Source organism: Bos mutus, chromosome 1 (assembly GCF_027580195.1).
Source record: "Bos mutus isolate GX-2022 chromosome 1, NWIPB_WYAK_1.1, whole genome shotgun sequence".
Lineage (NCBI taxonomy): Eukaryota > Metazoa > Chordata > Mammalia > Artiodactyla > Bovidae > Bos > Bos mutus.
This window is the reverse complement of record NC_091617.1, coordinates 18421225-18429355: the sequence shown is the minus strand read 5'-3', so window position 1 is coordinate 18429355 and position 8131 is coordinate 18421225. Positions and strand designations below refer to the sequence as shown.

Below are 8131 nucleotides of genomic sequence, written 5' to 3'. Positions count from 1 at the left end.
TTAGCAAACCATTCATGTGTTGTGGTTATGTAATATCCCTCTTACGTGTCTACATGGTGGGTCAGTAAGAAGACTAAGTAATACTGCATTACCTATGACACGTTCCAGAAGAGATGATGTTCTTCCCTTTTTCCAGTGGAGGAGGGAAAGAGTGATTCTGAGTCCCTTCAAGAATACAAACAAACCCAGGTCTCTTACATCTACTGCCTCAGAGTTGCTCTGTAAGAAGCAACAACCTCTCTTTCTCCTCTCTGCCATCCAGCTGGGCAGCCATAAAATAGCAACCATGTATCAGTGCATCTGCATCCATGCTGGCCAGGATGGTGTCCAGATCAGCATTGCTGGCTAGGAGCTTTGCTGGCTGGGAGCGCTACTGCCTTGAACATGGCACCCAGTCTGATGGCCAGATGCCAAGTGACAAGACCACTGGGGAAGGAGATGACTCCTTCATCATCTTCTTCACAGAGACAAGTGCTGGGAGGCATGTGCCTAGGGCAGTTTTGCAGACCTGGAACTCACAGTCGTGGATGAAGTTCGCACAGGCATGTACCGCCAGCTCTTCCGCCTTGAGCAGCTCATCACAGACAAGGAAGATGTTGCCTGTAACTATGCCCAACATTTTTTCAGTACACCACTGGCAAGGTGACAGTTCAACCATAAAGAAAGCTGAGCGCCTAAGAATTGATGCTTTTGAACTGTGCTGTTGGAGAAGATTCTTGAGAGTCCCTTGGACTGCAAGCAGATCAAACCAGTCGATCCTAAAGGAAATCAGTCCTGAATATTCATTGCAAGGACTGCTGCTGAAGCTGAAACTCTAATACTTCGGCCACCTCATGCGAAGAACTGACTCACTGGAAAAGACCCTGATGCTGGGAATGATTGAAGGTAGGAGGAAAAGGGGATGACAGAGGACAAGATGTTTGAATGGCACCACCGACTCGATGGATATGAGTTTTAGCAAGCTCCAGGAGTTGGTGATGGACAGGGAAGCCTAATGTGCTGCAGTCCATGGAGTCGCAAAGAGTCGGACACGACTGGGCAACTGAACTGAACTGACTGGCAAGGGGATCACTAACCTCATCATGGACCAAATTCAGAAACTGACTGACCAGTCACAGGTCTTCAAGGCTTCTTGGTTCTCCACCACTTTGGTGGGAGAACTGGTTCTAGGTTCACCTCCTTGCTGATGGAATATCTGTTGATTATGGCAAGAAGTCCAAGCTGCAGTTCTCCATTTACTCAGTGACCCCAGGTTTCCATAGCTGTAGTTGAGCCCTACAACTCCATCATCACCATCCACACCCCCTAGAGCACTCTGATGATTGTGTTTTCATGGTAGACAATGAGGGCACTTATGACATCTGTCTTAGAAACCTTGATATTGAGTAACCAACATATACTAACCTGAACAGATTGATAGGTCAAGTTTTGTCCTCTGTAACTGCTTCCCTAAGGTTTGATGGAACCCTGAATGTTTCGGGTTTTTTTGTTTTTATTTATTTTGGCCACGTTGCACTGCAAGATCTTAATTCCCTGATTAGGGAACAAACCCATGCCCCCTGCCGTGGAAGGACTGAGTCTTCACCACTGGACCACCAGGGAAGTCCTAGAACCCTGAATGTTGATCTGACAGAATTCCAGACCAAGCTGGTGACGTATCCCTGCATCCACTTCCCCTGGCCACATATGCCCCTGTCATTTCTGCTGAGAAAGCCCACCATGAAAGGCTTTCTGTAGCAGAGGTCACCAGTGCTTGCTTTGAGCCAGCTAACTAGATGGTGAAATGTGATCCTCACCATGGTAAATGCATGGCCCGCTGCCTGTTGTACCATGAAAGATGTCAGTACTGCCACTGTCACCATCAAGACCATCCAGTTTGTGGAATGGTGCCCCACTGGCTTCAGAGTTGACATTAGCTACCAGCCTCCCACTGTGACACCTGGCAGACACCTGGCCAAAGGACAGTGAGCTGTGTGCATGCCGAGCAACACCACAGCCATCGCTGAGGCCTGAGCTCGCCTGGACCACAGGTTTGACCTGATGCCTGCCAAGCGTGCCTCTGTTCACTGGTACATGGGCGAGGGCATGCAGGAGGGAGAGTTTCTGAGGCCTGTGTGGACACAGCTGCCCTTGAGAGGGGTTATGTGGAGACTGATGTGGATTCTGTTGAAGGAGAGGGAGAAGAAAAAGGAGAGAAATACTCAAGTTAAAAATGTCACACAGGTATTGCTTTTATAGGGGAGTTTATTCTATTTTAAACATGGAAAGCTGTGGTCCAATCAGTTAATTTGCATGTAAGCAGTGTATATCCTCATATACAATTATTGATCTATGCTTTAAAAAATGATACTTTTTAAACTTTACATAATTGTATTAGTTTTGCCAAATATCAAAATGAATCCACCACAGGTATACATGTGTTCCCCATTCTGAAACTAATACAATTATGTAGAGTTTAAAAATAAAATAAAATTTAAAAATAAAATAAAATAAAACAGAAAAACAAAAAATAAAATAAAATAAAAATGATACTTTGTTACAGACTCAAGCTATCCATTTTTTCTCTGATGGTTTGGATAAAGTCTTTCCTGTCTTAAATGAAAAATAATGCAAACAAAATGAAGAAGCTGTGAAGCTATACAGAAAACTTAAATCTACTGTCATTTTTACAATACCCAAGGCAAAATATTTCCTCATAACATGGGGTGAACTGTGACCCCCCCAAAGTTTATGTATTGAAGTCCTAACCTCCCACCAGTGTCTCAGAATGTGACTATATTTGGAAAAAAAATATTTAAAGTAACAATTTTTAAAAAGGCCATTAAGGAGGGCCCTAACCCAATCTGACTAGTGTCTTTATAATAAGAGGAAATTTTAACACAGAGACATCAAGGAGGTTCACACAGAGAAAAGACCATGATAAGAGGCAGGGTTTGGCAAAACTAATACAATTATGTAAAGTTTAAAAAAAAAAAAAAAGAACAGAGAAGGAAAAAAAAAAAAAAAAGAGGTAGGGAGAGGGCAGTCATTTATCTGCAAGTCAAGGAAAAGGGCCTGAGAGGAAACCAAACCATCACCTTGGTCCAAGACAACTTGATCTTGACCCTGATTTTAATCTTGGACTTCCAATCTCCAATCTCCAGACTTCCAATCTTCCAATGAGAAAGAAACATCTACTATTTAAGCCACCTAATCCCTGGATCAGGAAGATCCCCTGGAGATCCACTCCAGTATCCTTGCCTGGGAAATCCCACAAACAGAGGAGCCTGGCAGGCTCTGCAGAGTCGACATGACTGAGTAATTGAGCGCTGACACTAACTGAGTCCCTGGTACTTTGTTATAGCAGCCCTAGCAAAGTCATACAATCATTTACCTTAAAAATAACAGAAGGACCGAGCATTTAATTCCCCTGGATTTAAATAAGTAAATGAATAGTGATGGTGTCATACTGCTAGGAAATATCAAGAACAGTTTTGTCTATAACAAGCCATTCATTAAATAAACACATTTTAATTCAGCTTGACTAAGGGAGAAGAGCAGTGGCATGACCTAGCTTAGACATTTGTAACATTCAGAAAGGACACGAGATCCTCTGTGAACCGTTCTAACTTCACTAAATGTAAAATGACATTGGTCTAGATTCATCTGAAATGATGAAGCAGCAGAATTCTGAACAACAAGCTGAGCAGCTGCATGAACTTCCAGAAGTGAAGAGTTTCATAAACAAACCATTAAAATTTTATCAAAAGCAGGCCACCAGATGTCAGAGGAAAATGAGGTCTTGCAACTTTAAAACATATATTCATGTTTGACTTTCAATGAACCAATTATTTCTATGCTTATAGGATGCTTCCTATCTTCTGATATGAAACACCTTAAATACAAAATGTCAAAAGCTGCACTTTTCTGGAAATTACCCTCTGGCATATATTCAGTTTTGGGTGTTGGTGCTGTCATCTTCAGAGTCACTCAAGCCAGAATTTCATTTTTGTGTCAACCTTCTCTTCCATGTCTTTTTATAAAAGAGCATCCTGAGATAACATTTTAAAACTGTCATACTTGCAACTATTTATCTCTGTGAATCAGAATTATCTTGCCACTTTACAACAAACAAAACTCAGACATAAAAAAATTGCAAGGCTGAGGCTAATATAAGACTATAAGACTCACTTCATACCTCTCCAGAAAGTCTCCCTGGACCACCAAGGTCCATTTTGAAGGACCTCTTTCATATGTCCCTTATTCGGTTTTTTTTTTTTTTTTTTTTTTTTTGAGGAAGGGGGGGATGGCTTTTTGTTTGGGTTTTTATTTATCTCCAACAGGCAAATTTATTTTTAAAGAAAGAATGTGACAAAATAGTAATTTTTTTAGAAAAAAAATATAGAAAAAGTGTTCATGAATCTCTTCTAAAATATCTTTTCTATTTTAATTTAAAAACTTTAAATTCCTAGCTCATCATGAAGTTCTTTCACTTTGGTGTTTAAAGTTCTCTTAAAAACTTAGGATATAAAGAAACAATGAAAAAGTGACCATCAAAAGTAGAACAAAGTTAAAGTTGTTAATGCAAATGAATTTAAGTATGTAATTTTTAACAACTTACCAGAATAAGAAGGTTCAGAAAGAGAAAAACAAATATCACATATATGTGGATATATATGTGTGGATATAAATAACGAATATATGTGAAACCTAGAAAAATGGTATGGATGAACCTATTTGTAGGACACGAATAGATATGGAGACATAGAGAACAGACATATGGACACAGGTGGGGAAGGAGAGGGCGGGACAAATTGGGAGATTGGGATAGACATATATACACTGCTGCTGCTGCTGCTGCTAAATCACTTCAGTCGTGTCTGACTCTGTGCGATCCCAGAGATGGCAGCCCATCAGGCTCCCCCATCCCTGGGATTCTCCAGGCAAGAACACTGGAGTGGGTTGCTATTTCCTTCTCCAATGCATGAAAGTGAAAAGTGAGAGTGAAGTCGTTCAGTCGTGTCCGACCCTCAGCGACCCCATGGACTGCAGCCTACCAGACTCCTCCATCCACAGGATTTTCCAGGCAAGAGTACTGGAGTGGGGTGGCATTGCCTTCTCTGCATATATACACTACTATGTGTAAAACAGATAGCTAGTAAGAACCTGCTGTATAGCACGGGGAGCTCAGCTCAGTGCTCTGTGATGACCTAGGTAAGTGAGATAGGGTGGGGAAGTCCAAGAGGGACAGGAGAGATGTGTACATATAGCTGATTCACTTCTCTGCACAGCAGAAACGAACAAAACATTGTAAATCAATTATACTCTAATTGAAAAAAAGAAAAAAACATATACACAGAATACTTAGAAAGTGTGGGAAGTTCAACAGTCCTTCAAGAGCACGTACAGGAAGACACCACACAAGAAACATATATTTCATCTCCTGCTGTGTCATCTTCCCAGAAGATCAAATGTCAGTAGCTAATTGTAAAACCCATGAAATGACACTGGACTAATCACACATGTTTTTAACTTTTATACTTATTTATCGACCTTGCTCACTAAACTCTGAGCTTCTGGAGTACAGACTGTGCTAGCACAAGGTAGACGTTTATAAATAATTGATTAAAAAATGGAGGAAAGTGCGGGATAAGGGGTTAATATACAAGAGTCAATCGATTTCCTACAAACCAAGAATGAACAAATGGAATTTGAAATTAAAAACATAATATCATTTATACTAATACCCTCCAAAAATGAAACACTTAAGTATTAAAACAAATCTAACAAAATATGTACAAGACGATTGAGGAAAACTACAAAACTCTGATAAACAAAATCAAAGAACTAAGTAAATGAAAAGATATTCTACATTCATGAATGAAGGTGAAAGTGTTAGTTGTTCCGTCATGTTCCACTCTTTGGAGTCCATGGACTATAGCCTGCCAGGCTCCTCTGTCCATGGAATTTTCTAGGCACGAATACTGGAGTGGGTTGCCATGCCCTCCTCCAGGGGATCTTCCCAACCCAGGTCTCCCACATTTCAGGAGATTCTTTACTGTCTGTGCCAGCAGGGAATCCCATGAGTACTGGATTCCCTTCTCCAGAGGATCTTCCTGACCCAGGAATCAAATAGGGGTCTCCTTTATTGCAGGTGGATTCTTTACCAGCTGAGCTACCAGAGAAGCGATGGGATATTATTTAGTGCTAAAAAAAGAAATGAGCTATCAATCCATGAAAAGACATGGAGGAAACTTCAATACATATTACTAAGTGAAAGCAATCAATCTGAAATTTAAAACACAAAATTGTAAAACTACAGGGCATTCTTCCGACTACAGGACATTCTTGAAAGAGCAAAAATGGGGGCAATAAGAAGATCAGTGGTTGCCAGAGGAAACGGTAGGAGACAGGTGAAAAGGCAGAGGACAGAGTATTTTAGGCAATGAAAATACTCTGTATGACATTTTAATGATTAATATATGCCATTATACATTTGTCCAAGCCTATAGATATATAATACCAAGGACGAATCCTAAGGTAAACTGTGGACTTGAGTGATCATTATGTGTCGATACAGGATCATCTTTGGTTTAAAAAAAAAAAAAATTAACAGGAACTATGCATGTGTAGTGGCAGGGAATACATGGGAAATCTCTGTACCTTGCCTCAGTTTTGTTGTAAATGTAAAACTGCTCTAAAAAACACTGTATTTCAAAAAAGGAAGGAAGGCATGTTGACAGTAGGGAGGGAAGAAGGAAAAAGACAAGTGCAGAGGAAGGGCTCACAAATGAGGTTGAGTCTGCCTGTTATGGTAAGATCTCAAGGAACTATTGACAAGACCTTTCCTCAAAGTTATCTCTAATATCCGGCTTCCCTTCAGTTTCATTTTCTCCATCCAGCTTCCAGCTAACTGGAAATTCCCACTGTTAGAGATTCATTTTTCTGATTAAGAATTAGGGACTCTTCAAGAAATCAATCACTTAACTTTAAATACTCCTCTGCATCTAAAATATGACAGCATGTTCCCAAGGCTTCAGACTTGCTTAACCGAAAGGAGAGAAGGCCCGGGAAAAGCAAGCACAGAAAAGCAGAGAATGTGCCCCATTCCATGCCAGTTTCCCAGGGTACATGGGAGGGAGGAGGTGGAATGGGACATATTCATGCACAGCAATTCAGTGCCCAGTTATGACATGTTTAAACACTGCCTTTATTGTGTTTTTCCCAGCAACTCTGTGAGATGGGAGGGTGGCACACATTTCTTCATTTGGAGAAACTGAGCTCCTCGAAGATTAGATAGAGGCAAAGCTGGAAAGAGCCAGTCAACTCTTCAAAAGTCTTCTGTCTCCTAGACCAGTGAGAGAGAGAGAGACTGCGTGGCCATCCTAATGATAACGTGCTGATTCTGTTTGTTTGACTACGGGTGCACCAGATTAGCAGGCCATAATTACAGCTAATATCCGTGTCTCTGATACAGCTGAGGGAATGTCTGTTTCACGGAACTGAATGCCTGGGAGGGTGAAGCCAGGCAGCCTCCTGCTCTGAAAGTGAGCACTGTTTCAGTGTCACAGTGGATCGTTCATTTGAGCAGCGGGATTTCCTACAGCTTAGGTTTCAGATGCTTTACTCTGATTTCTGAGGCGATAAAGAAGTTTGCTCATCTTTAAATGGGGTTTTTCATGACCACACCATTGGAAAACCTTTAGTACCTTCTTTTGCCTCTGGGTGGGAAGAGATCCACCTTTTTATTGTTACGCGACTTTACTCAGGACATCTTTCAGCGAATCATTTTCCACCCAGTTCTCGCCCCTTTCATTCTCTTGGATGCTTTACGGAAATAACACAGCCTTGTCGTTTAGGCTTTAGCACAGCCTTGCTTCATCAGTCGATGCTGAGTTTTATTTCTGATTCCTTGAGACTTGGAAATCAATCTGGTCACTTTGTCACTGGTGATTTTCTAGAGTGGATGGGTGAATATCCTCACATTCTGCTAGAATCTCTTAGCGTCTGCTCTTTTCTCTGTCTGGTCCTTTATTCATCCTTGTCAACTTTTAAATCTTAAAGCAAATTGCAGGCTAAATTTGATGAACATTTCAAGACATAAATCAAGGTGAGATAAGTATGTTGAGGGCAAAGTTGGGAGTAAAGACAA

The 8131-nt window shown here is 41.0% G+C and overlaps 1 pseudogene; it reads left to right on the top strand.

The window, feature by feature from the left end:
• The first annotated feature begins 286 nt into the window (after positions 1-286).
• LOC102274096 (tubulin alpha-1A chain-like) lies at positions 287-2210 on the top strand (annotated as a pseudogene).
• The last annotated feature ends 5921 nt before the right edge of the window (positions 2211-8131 follow it).